The 12,491-nt window shown below is 39.4% G+C and overlaps 2 long non-coding RNA genes across 26 annotated transcripts in view; one reads left to right on the top strand and one right to left on the bottom strand.

Moving 5' to 3' along the window:
- Positions 1 to 12,491, top strand: part of LOC147348293 (uncharacterized) — a 360,187-nt gene that overhangs the window by 203,585 nt on the left and 144,111 nt on the right. Inside the window, exon 4 of one of the 25 annotated variants that reach the window (XR_015151374.1) lies at positions 1,656 to 2,012. The exons of the other annotated variants lie outside the window; for them this stretch is intronic. This is a non-coding gene — a long non-coding RNA (uncharacterized LOC147348293). Of the gene's footprint in view, positions 1 to 1,655; positions 2,013 to 12,491 lie in introns of those variants that run through there. 25 annotated transcript variants of the gene reach the window in all.
- Positions 1 to 12,491, bottom strand: part of LOC147348294 (uncharacterized) — a 64,214-nt gene that overhangs the window by 44,782 nt on the left and 6,941 nt on the right. The gene's annotated exons all lie outside the window — the stretch shown is intronic.

Below are 12,491 nucleotides of genomic sequence, written 5' to 3'. Positions count from 1 at the left end.
ATCTTCTTAACATATTGAGAAGATAAATTATCTATACCTTTAGGGGAAAATCCTATGTTTCAGGATGTGATCATTGATCCTAAGAGTGCCCTTATATGCTGGATGGGCTCTGGAAGGTCACTTACCCTCTCTGGAGCTCAGTTTCCAGATCTGTAAAACTTAAGGCACTGGTCTAAATCAGTGACTCTCAAAAAATGTCCTAGATTGCCAAGAACTTAAAAAAAATCAGTTTTCCTATTATTTAAGAGACTTTTTCTTTAAAAAAGCAAACAGCACTGGTTCAAATAAAAATCCATGGTCTTCCTACTTTTTATAATCAAAGTCATATAAAAATGATTTTATTTGCTTATGCAACGTTAATCAAAAGTAAGTAGACAGATTTTCCCCTGAGCTTTTTGTAATACTGAAACACAGTACTTAGCCACAAATTGTGGCATAAGTAACGTAAGTTGGCAACTGCTGTTCTTAATCATTTTTATGGTTCCCTTTTGCTTGCAAAATCTGGGATGCTCCAAGATAAATCAGGCCATTTAACTTTCAGTTCTTTTATGGCATTGTCATGTTTTCTGTATGTACTTATATACTTTTTGTTATTGTTGTAAAAGGACCAAAGGCATGAAACCAGTGTGGGGTACATTTCTCAGCCTGAGTGACAAGTGGGCATCACCGAGACAAGTAATGGGATAAGAGAGTGGAAGAGAAACAGTGACTTGGGCGGAAGGAACTGGTATATAGGCCTAAACACAAGAGATAACCCGAGAAACTTTGGTACTTTGGGTAATTTAGTCTGTGTACATACGCATTTGTATTGTATAATGATGTAAAATGTATTTCTATGTATTGAGGTCAAAAAAGTTTGCTCACCATGACTCCAGACTTCAGGAAGCTTTTTTAAAAAGGCTGCTACAAGTCACCATGGGAAATAGGTGGTAGATATCAACAAAGCAGCACAAATCCATCTCTCCCACTAAAACATGAGGCTCAGAAGAGCACATCCTAGTGCTGATAACCTAAGAGTCTACCAACAAGTTCAAACTGAAAGAAGGACTTCCTTCAGAAGACCCAGAAATGGGCTGCTTCAGAGAGATGCATCAGTTTACTGCATTTTGTGTCTGTCAGTGGCAGTTCTGGGCCATTTCTGTGGTGTTACATGTTTGTGATCTCTTCAACTTCCTGTGGCTCAGTCACTTTTCTGCTTAGCATCTACCATGGGAGAGCTGGGACTTGCCATCTGGGCCGGGAACTTCAAAGATGTGTTTTGGTTTACATTCTGTTACAATGAAGTCAATGCAAATTGTTTCTATGTCTTTTTTTTTTTTTTTTTTTACTTATTTTTGGAAGAGGGAGACTAAGAGGAGTGAGCAAGGACCAGCAATGGTTTAATATGGTGTTGGCCTGACTTGAAAAAAAATCTAACAGATGTTCATTTTGATTCATTGTTTTCTGTGGGAATTGACTTTTCTACTATTTTTCAAATTCTATTTAGATCCAGATTTGTCATAGTAGGGGGAAAATGCTAAATTTCCATTTAGGCATAGTCACTTTAACAGTGGCAACTTGCCATTTCTCCTAACTTTCCTTATTTTTTTAGAAATAACACAAACACTTCATTGAGTTTGAGGCTGACCTGAACTTCATTTAACTCTCCTTCAAAGGTCAACTAAAAGGCATCAGTTCTCATGGAGGAAAAGAATATCAATCAGCGTTTAGCGTGAACCAGAAGAAACTTTAGAGATGAGTTACTCCAATTCCTACTAATTTTGCAGAAGAAGCAGTCAAGTTTTAGAGAAGTATTACAAATTCCCCAAGGACATGAGGCGACTGGTGGTACAACTGGACCTAGACCCAAGCTCAGGACAACCAGATAAAGCCCTTTCCACCTGGCATCACTACCTCTTTAAACATTTGGCAACAGCTCCTCCAAGATGGTGATTTCATGGAAGTCATCAGCCATGCAAATCAGATAAAACTCATCATACATTTTGTTACTGGCAATGAAATCTCAAAAGTAATTGTTTTAGAATTGAACATTTTATTTATTGGTTAATTGAGTCTATTATCATAGTAGGAGTCTCCAGAGAAAATCTGTAGTTTTAAGAGCTTTTCCTTTGACAGATAATAAGATGGAAAGTGAAAGTAAGAGTCACTCAGTCCTATCTGACTCTGTGATCCCACAGACCATACAGTCCATGGAATTCTCCAGGCCAGAATACTGGAGTGGGTAGCCTTTCCCTCCTCCAGGGGAATCTTCCCAACCCAGGGATCAAACGCAGGTCTCCCACATTGCAGGTGGATTCTTTACCAACTGAGCTACTGGGGAAGCCCCAGTAAGATGGAGGGAAGTTCCCAAAGCATCATAGTGGTATGTGCTATACATGGCTTTCCCCTAGAATTATTATTTTTAGAAGTAAATTATAATCAGAGGAATTATTCAAGTCACACTCTGGAAGGTGGAATTGAGGAAAGAAAGTTTCTAGCAATTTAGGCAAGAGTTTCTCAGCCTTGGCACTATGAGCATTTACACCACATAATTCCTTGTTATGGCAGTGGGGACTAACCTGTGATTGATTGTAGGATGTTTAGCAGCATTCTTGGCCTCTACCCAGTAGAAAGTGAAAGTGAAAATGAACTCACTCAGTCGTGTCTGGCTCTTTGCAACCCCGTGGACTGTAGCCTACCAGGCTCCTCAGTCCATGGCATTTTCCAGGCAAGAGTACTGGAGTGGGTTGCCATTTCCTTCTCCAGGGGATCCCAACCCAGGGATTGAACCCAGGTCTCTCTCATTGCAGGCAGATGTTTTACTGTCTGAGCCACCAGGGAAGCCCACACACCCAGTAGAAACACACCCTCCATTGTGATAAGCAAAATTGTCTTGAGAGCTTGTCAATTCATCTTGTCAAGCTCCTGTCAACATCTTGTCAATGTAGCTTGTCAACATCCCTGGGGGATAAAACAGCCCCCAGTTGAGAATCACTAATTGAAACAGGTCTGGGTGTCCAAATTTTAAGGAGATGGTTTCTTTACTAAGAGAGAGGCAGAAGGAGAGAAGAGAGAAAGAGAAACGTATTATTATTATTTATTATAAATGTTAATGCTGCTGCTGCTAAATCACTTCAGTCGTGTCCAACTCTGTGCAACCCCATGGACTGCAGCCCACCAAGCTCCCCCGTCCCTGGGATTCTCCAGGCAAGAACACTGGAGTGGGCTGCCATTTCCTTCTGCAATGCATGAAAGTGAAAAGTGAAAGTGAAGTCGCTCAGTCATGTCCAACTCTTAGTGACCCCATGGACTGCAGCCTACCAGGCTCCTCCATCCATGGGATTTTCCAGGCAAGAGTACTGGAGTGGGTTGCCATCGCCTTCTCCATTATAAATGTAATAAATACTTATAAAATATAATACATGGGAACATATTACTTAAGCAATACCAAATTACCCAAAGTTAGTCTCAATCTGGTGTCACAGTCAACAAAGTCACAAACTGACATCCAAAAATCAATGAAAATAAATTTAACTCTCTAACAAAATCTCCCTAAGAGATACAGGACAGGTATTTCCCCTGAAACGTCCTTACACCACTCTTCAACCATCTATTCATCCTCTCATCACCACAGTTGCTCTTTCACAATCTCTTCTCTTCTCAAATTTGACTGTAAATGTGCTGGCCTGCCTGGCTCCTCTCCATGTTCATGCTTTAGTGTCCAATGACTCCGCTTTTCCAATGTGGTTCTCCTGCTTTCTCTTGGTCTAGATCCAGGTAACCTCTTAACAGCTTCCCAGGTGGCTCAATGGTAAACAACCTGCCTGCAACGCAGGAGCCACAGGAGATACAGGTTCGATCCCTGGGTGAGGAGATCCCCGGAGAAGTAAATGACAACCCACTCCAGTATTCTTGCCTGGAAAACCCCATGGATAGAGGAGCCTGGTAGGCTTCAAGTCCATGGGGTCACAAAGAGCTGGATAGGACTGAGCATGCATGCACACACACAACATCTTACCATGTGGTTACCTTACGCATTACTGAGACCCATACAACCAAAGCCCTGGATCTCAGGCAAATATTAAATCTTCCTTGGAATACTCTGAGATGGGGGAAGGTTTTAAATTCTATTGTCGTTGTTCAGTTGCTAAGTCGTGTCTGACTCTGTGACCCCAGCAGGCTTCCCTGACCTTCCCTATCTCCCAGAGTTTGCTCAGATTCATGTCTATTGAGTTGGTGATGCTCTCTAACCATCTCATCCTTCACATATTTAAACCTTATACAAGACTAGTTTTATCCCAGTCATACTAGAAAGAAGACAATCAGCATCAGCAGCAAGTCCACTCCTCATAAATCCCAGAGGTCTTGGTAGGTGGTTTAGACACTGGGAGCTGTGAGAAGAGAATCAAAATGAAAAAGGATAGTTTGCATCCCTAATCATGGAGGGAAAAATACAACAATCTGACCTTTGCTCCCACGCTGTTTTTTTCATCAAATTGTGAGGCTGACTTCAGGATGTTTCCGTTTTATGTGGGGCCACCACCACCATCATGACCATTATCATATCATTATCAAATACTTACTATGTGCCACAATGTAAGCATTTTACAAGAAGGTCATACTTTCAGTACATTTTATAAGAAGGTCATACTTTCAGTACTACTTCTAACACAGGTGCTGTTAACATATTTCCAACTGAGTGGTGAGGAAATTGAGTCTCACTGTGGTTAAGCTACCCAGGACCACACAGCTATTCATTTTTTTATTTGTAAGTACAAGAAAAATGCCCATGCTCAGGGATCCCTGGTCTAACTTCTTTCTTTGCCATATGTTTTCCCTGAATACCTGGTACGGTAGGTGGCAGGTAAGAAGCACCATGCTGCCACTGCCATTCTATATCTTCCAACAAAGGTCCATGGATGACTGACAAGGGGCTCAGGCGGGTCCCAGGAGACACTTTGCCCATAATTTCCACTATAAGAATCTACCCAAAAATTCTTCCCCATGCTTGCTCTAGCTCTTTCAGAACTGTCTTGTGGCCTTGCTACTCAAGGTGTACTCCACAGCATCAATTATCACCTGGGAAATTGTGAGAAATGCAGAATCTCGGGCCACACTCCAGAGCTACTGAATAGTTTCCCAGGTGATCTGAATACATTCCCTCAGGACGTTAGAAGGTTGTCCCAAATATAAGACCTCCATAGTCCAGTGGTTCTCACGCTGAGCAAATGTCAAGTTTACTTAGAGGACATGAGAAGTCACAGATTGTTCGGGCTCCCCTCTGCTCTAGGGCTTGGGAGTCTGTAGATCTTGGGTGGGGCCCAAGATTTTGCATTTCTCACAAATTCCCAGGTGGTCTGGGACCACAGTTTGTGTACCATCCTATGGTGAAATACACTGAAAAACTGCTAAAAGGTAAACCAAACTGAAGCAGTTGATTTTCTAACAGGTTTCAGAATTGTTAATATGTTAGTACTTTGTTTCTCAAACTTCTGGCTCATTGAAACTATTTGGGAGGTGGGGAGCCAATAACACTGCAGATTAGTATTCCACAAAATTAACTTTGAGAAACACTGCTCTACAAACACACAATATAAAGTTTGGCAATTATGATGAAAAAGAAAAAAGCTGAATGCCGTAAAATGACCTCTTTGGTTGGGTGAGGATTAGTCTTGGTTTTAGTACAGTGTCAGCACAGCTGTTATGTCTTTTAGCAAAAGAATAGCACATATCTCCAAGGGATTTGTACAGACTGAAAATAAATTAGAAATTATTGAGATTCACGTAACATAGACCGGTAATTTAAAAGGGTCAAAAAATATATCGGCAACATTCAAACTGCTGTTTCATCCCCTCTGTTGAAATACAAGCCAAGAATAAAACATTGATTAAATAGAGAGCACTGACATTTTACTCCTGGGCTGCTGGATACCAGCCTAAACAAAGAGCCGGTTAAATTCGAAAGACAAAGAGTCCTTTTGTGAGGCAGTAAGTTCATCTGGGAGAAATATTAAGTGAAGTCTCCAAGGAGAAATATTAAGTGAACTTCTCCAAGAAGTTCCCCAACATCTTTACCTCCAACGCTCATTGAGAGGCACTAGGTAAAATCACATTCAAAATGTACAAGGGAAGGAAGGTAAATAAATTTATTAAAAGATGGAATTGGGATACACATAAAACTCAACTTTTGCCTCCAGTGAGGGACATTTATATTAGGAAATGAAAATCAAAATGAACAATGAAAAATGAGCAAGAAAATACATTTTTCTGAGCAAACAAAACATTAAGTGTCAATTTTACCATATTTTCTAAGGATAGGCAATATAGCAGTGGACAGAATGGACATTTATCTCTACTCTCAAAGACTGTACACAGTGATAAGGAATATAGGTTCAAAAATAATAAAACAATAAATCGAATAGGAGTTATATTTGAAGATAAACAAGGAGAAGAGAGAAAGACAGAATTTGAGTAGAGTTGCTTTGAGTGCTTCAGTAAAGCTTGGGTGATTTATTTGAGCTAAGAAAGAAGAGAATGCAAGAAGGACCAATATAAATGTTTGGGTAAAGAGCATTCTAGAAATCCAGAATAGTGTAGGACTATAATGGGAAAAATAGAGGTATTTACAGTACTGAAAGGAGACCACATTAACCAAAGACTTCGCTTTGTCCATGTGACCATGCTGAGTCACAGTGTTGCGTCTAACAGTGTTGTGCAGGTGTCAGGTAGGAATGGCAGGTGATGATGTTCACGATAAGTCAGATCTTAGCCTCCTGACTGTGGCCATTTCATTTCCCATGATTCATTCACTCAACCCCCAAAAGCAACAAGCTGGTTTCTGCTGTGTTAGTACAGAACAAATAAATCATTTGACTGGATCCTATTCTACATGTACAGTCATATGTAATGTCAGTAACTACTGTTCTTACCAAAATATTCTTTTATATCTCCTGCCTGCTGTTGAAGAGTTATTCCTTGACAATAATGCTAAGTTCAATTGTGGCAAACAATTTTAAACAATTTAAAGTTGCCCAGGGACTTTCCTTGTGGTCCAATGGTTAAGAATCTGCCTGTCAATGCAGGGGACCAGAGTTCGATTCCTGGTCCAGGAAGATTCCATATGCCTGCCGAGGGGCAACTAAACCTGTGCACCACAGCCACTGAAGCCCTAGAGTCCGTGCTCCGCAACAAGAGATGCCACTGTAATGAGAAGCCTGCACACTGCAACTAGAGAGCAGTCCTTGCTCATCACAACTAGAGAAAGCCTATGTGCAGCAATGAAGACCCAGCACAGCCAGAAATAAATAAAACTGCCCACCAACTTCAAATCTGTAAGGAGGCGTATCACATCTCTTCATAACAGTGTTGCAATCAAACATCAAAGAGGCTAGAGACCTATACTGGAGAATCATGAGTCCATGATGCACCAAGGTCATTCTCCTTGTCAGATATTGTAAAAGAGTTTCAGATGAATGGATATATTAGGTGGATTTTAAACATAAAGAAATGATTGGTTGATCTATTTAATAAAGTACAGATAAAGATTTCTTAACCCAAGACTATGAAAAATGAGTATGCAAAGGATATAAATATATCTAGACATGATTTTGTTAGAACATCATTTTGGAAAGTAAATGTGCTGAGGATTATTTTCATAAAAATAAAAAATATGCAGAAAGATCCCCAAAGGTTGGGGTTAATTAACAAATCATTTTAGTTAAAGTCTTAAAGGGTATTCATTCCTAAAAGACAAAGAAGGTTGGCAAGGGAATTCAACAAAGCAAGACAGCTCAGACTCTAGAAAGAATTTATCTTCCCTACTGTGATTTCCAATACTACGAATCTGGACATTTGCCTTCTAAGAAGTTAAAATTCTTGAAATAGAAACTCTCCACTGTCCTGCATGGGCTATGTGATTACTTCATTCCTCAGAAGTCTCAAATATTACATTTGCTCTGTGCTTTTAAGTGGCATCAAGTGAATAAAGACTGGCTGAAATCATTCGAGGAAGAGGCAAAAATCTGCTTTTCCTTTCTGCAAGACGACCTGATTGTGTAATCATACCCCAGCCAAATCTGGCTTGTGTTGTTAGAGGAATTATCTCCTCATTAAAAACAAATCTTAATAGGCCTAATTTGAAGGCTGCATTTGTCTGTAACTTGATCAAGAGAGTAATGACTGTGAACCATGCTCTACAGAGGGAGAGTAAAAGAAAGTCAGAGACATTAAACAGTGCAGATTATAGTCACATTAGAGGGCTTTTGATATGCAAATGGAGCATACTAAGGAAAAAAAAAAAAAAGCAACAGGCTTGCTTCTATTTCTTTTCTTGATACTTTCCACAGCATGTGTAGGAAAATCTTACTCTCTAAGAAATGGTAGAGTTTGAGAGACCTATAATTGCTCTTTTCAGGGCCTTAGTCTCCTCAGTTGTAACATAGGGATAACAATGTTTGTAATTATTATAATAGGGCTATGCTGCTGCTGCTGCTGCTAAGGCGCTTCAGTCGTGTCTGACTCTGTGCGACCCCATAGACAGCAGCCCACCAGGCTCCCCCGTCCCTGGGATTCTCCAGGGAAGAACACTGGAGTGGGTTGCCATTTCCTTCTCCAATGCATGAAAGTGAAAAGTGAAAGTGAAGTCGCTCAGTTGTGTCTGACTCTTCGCGACCCCATGGACTGCAGCCCACCAAGCTCCTCCGTCCATGGGATTTTCCAGGCAAGGGTACTGGAGTGGGGTGTCATTGCCTTCTCCGATAATAGGGCTATAATAAAGATTAAATTAAGTAATATACGTGAAGCATGCAGAATAACATCCAGGTTTCTAATCCATCCAGTGCACAGCTAATGATAGCACTTACTATCATTAGGTTTAGGTCTTATAGGTTTTGTTATTATATTGGCATTCTTTTTCTATCTCTATACTGTTCTATCGGAGAAGGCAATGGCAACCCACTCCAGTGTTCTTGCCTGGAGAATCACAGGGACGGGGAAGCCTGGTGGACTGCCATCTATGGGGTCGCACAGAGTCAGACACGACTGAAGTGACTTAGCAGCAGCAGCAGCATACTGTTCTATATCTATTCTATACCATTTCTATTTCTGTATCATTCTGTATATATTTCTATACCAGTCACAGATTCACAAAATTAGATTCACAGAATTTTGGGACAGGAAAAAACTAGGGTATTGTTTCCAGAACTGTGTTTAATGAATAACTACTATTATTAAGATATTAAGTTATATAAAAATAGGGTTCTCTATTCAAAGACTTGGGAAATACTTGGTTAAGTAAAATCAAAACCATATCACCATAAGACCTTTAATAATCTTTAATTTACCAGCAACGTGAATCTCAAAGAGGGTAACATTTTATTCAGTCTTTCTTATATTTATTTGACCATAAACACATTTTCCATAGAATGTCTGGTAACCCCTCCAAAGAACATTAGTTCCTAAAGAAAATTATGGATGACAGCTCAGTGATACTCAAAGAGAAAAATGACTTCTCCTAGGCCCTCATCTACTTGGGGACAGAGTCCAGACTTATGCCTGTGTCTCCTGGTGTCTCTAGGATTCTTTGCATTAAGCTGGCATCTTGATCTGGCCTGCATTTCTGCAACAAAGATCTTTAGTGAAATGAGGAATAAAACCTGGTGGTTAAAAGCATGGACCTGGTTTAACTGCCTACTTTCCACTGTATAATCTCATGAAAGTTATTTCACTTTCCTGGGCCTCACTGTTTTGTTTTTTTCCTCTCCACTGAAAATGGGGGTAATGATTGCACCTGCCTCATGGGATTGTTCAGAGTTTAAATGATACAATGCATGTAAAACATATATATTACTTGTAAACAATTTATCATTGTTCCTAAAACATAGTAAGTGCTAAAAATAAGTTGCCAGTTATTGAGAAATAGTATTTTTAAAGAGGGGCAGATTCCTTCATAGAGAAGGAATATCTGATGACAGTGAATTGTTTGCTGTCAACTACTTTTTAAGACTTTGCAGCAGAAGCTCCTCAATAACGCGCTGCTTGAAGCAATGCTAGGAAGCTCTCTAAACCACTGAACCATGACATGGCCAAGAAAAGAGAAGACTGAACTTTTTCAGGCAGGATAGGAGATACTGTCCTAGGCTTTGAGTCTTTGGATTCTACTGCAGAAATTTCTCAGACAGGAAGCAGCCAAAGTGCCCCTAGTCCTAGGCTAAGGGTTCTGTCATGGGCTATGCACCAGGCTTATCTGTGAACTTCTGGTAACCAGTCCATTAGGTAAATATAGACATTGAAACTTGTCTTTTACCTTAGCTAGTTTGAGAATTAGTCTAGAAGAGGGGTCCTCAAATGTGTGGTCCTTGGGGAAGGAAATGACAACCCATTCCAGTACTCTTCCCTGGAAAAATCCATGGACAGAGGAGCCTGGTGGGCTGCAGTCCATGGGGTTATATGACTGAGCAGGCACTCATGAGGCGGGGTGGACAGAGATGGGTTGGTAGCAATAAGTTGGTAGAACTGAAAGAAAAAAAAAAAGTGTGGTCCTGAAACAGTAGAATCAGCATCTCTTAGGTACTTGTTAGAAATGCAATTCTCACTCCCACCCTAGACTTGGAGCATTTGATTCTGGGTAGGGCCCAGCAGTATTTATACAGCAAGTCTTCAGGTAATTCACATGCACATCAAAATTTTCAAAGCAATGAGAACATCAACCAGGATAACTCTATCTTCTTCAAATTCAGTACAGCAGGAGTAAGTAATATATCTCAAACTCTGCTGTGCAAAAAAAAAAAAAAAAAAAAAGACACTATTTCTCTGAAATCAAATTAAATTTTACTTTGAACTGCTGTTCATTCAGGTTAGAAGTAATTTCAATGTCACTTAGGATTAGGTTTGTTATGGGTAATGGAGCCCCGAAGTAACAGTGGCCTAATGAATAAGTAGACTTTTAACCCTCCTGCACTGTTGGTGGGAATGTAAATTGGTATAGTCACTATGGAAAACAGTATAAAGGTTCCTAAAAAAACTAATAAAGAGTTGCCATATGATCTAGCAATCCCACTCTTGTGCATATATCCTGACAAAAATATAATCTGAAATGATCTATGACCCCTATGTTCATAGCAGTGCTATTTACAATAGTTAAGACATGGAAACAACCTAAATATCAATGGACTGATGAGTGGATAAAGAATATGTGGTGCACATGTATACAAGTGAATACCACTCAGCCATAAATAAGAACAAAATAATGCCATTTTCAGTTACATGGATGGACCTAGAGATTATCATATTAAGTGAAAGTAGAAAAAGAAAAATATCATATGATATTACTTACATGGGAAATTTAAAATGTGACACAAATGAACTTATGCACAAAACAGAAACGGATTCACAGATATGAAGGACAGACTTTGGTTGCCAAGGAGTAGGACGAAGGTTGGACTGGGAGTTGGGGATTAGCAGATGCAAACAATTATATACAAAATGGATAAACAACAAGGTCCTACTGTATAGCACAGGGAACTAGATTCAGTATCCTATGATAAACCATAATGGAAAAGAGTAAGAAAAAGAATACACACACACACACACATATATATATATAAAACTGAATCACTTTGCCATATACCAGAAACTATAACACAACATTATAAATCAACTATATTTCAATTTAAACAAAATAAGCAGACTTTTGAAAATAAAAGCCAAGCAGCAAGGGTTCTCCAGAGGTGGATTCTGCTTTCTGCCCTACAATCCAAACTCTCTGAAACAAGAGGACATAAAGGCCTGACTACCATTTTTCACAGAGTAACAAAAACTTGAAGAGGATCCAAATGCAGACTTCAGTATACTATTCTCCCATATCACAATAATATTTAATCATTCACCATGGCAATCCTAGGGTCAGACCAATTCCTAGAACTTTTGAAGCTCACTTTGAGTATCTTGGACTTGCTTATGCATCCGATAGTCCCCTCTCCTACCTTTAACGATTAACTGCTGAGGTTCTTTAAAAATCTGTAATTTTGGAACCCAAATTATTTTCTTCTCATTCTCACTTGCTTGTCTAGGATTCTTTCATTTGTCACAGAATTCTTTCATTTGTCATAGACTTTTATTTTCTTGGTCCTTTCTTTATAACTAGAGCCCTTAAGCAAAAAAGGTGGGTGCAAGCACATTTTACAAATTTATTCTCATGCATTTAGTGTTGAAGTCAATCTTTAATTGAAAAATTATTTTCCAGGAGGAACTAATTAGATCTTAAGATTGATGCTTAGTGTAAATTTAGTTTCTTTCCAGTCTGCCCTATTTGTATAAGTTCCTTTTTTCACTGTTTCTAGTTTGCAGCTAAGGGGTTCCATATTTCCATTGGTCTGGGTTACTAGCAACAATGTTTATATAGTGATTTTTTTTTTAATGTAAGTAAAATCACTGGCAACTTCAGAAGGACTTGGCATACATCTCTCAATGTCTACTACTGTGTCTAATGAATATTCAGCATTTTCTACTGTATA

Source organism: Bos grunniens, chromosome 22 (genome assembly GCF_055505025.1).
Source record: "Bos grunniens cultivar Pamir isolate PY7600 chromosome 22, Bosgru_T2T1.0, whole genome shotgun sequence".
Classification (NCBI taxonomy): domain Eukaryota; kingdom Metazoa; phylum Chordata; class Mammalia; order Artiodactyla; family Bovidae; genus Bos; species Bos grunniens.
The sequence above is the reverse complement of the archived record's forward strand: the minus strand, read 5'-3'. Positions and strand labels throughout refer to the sequence as shown.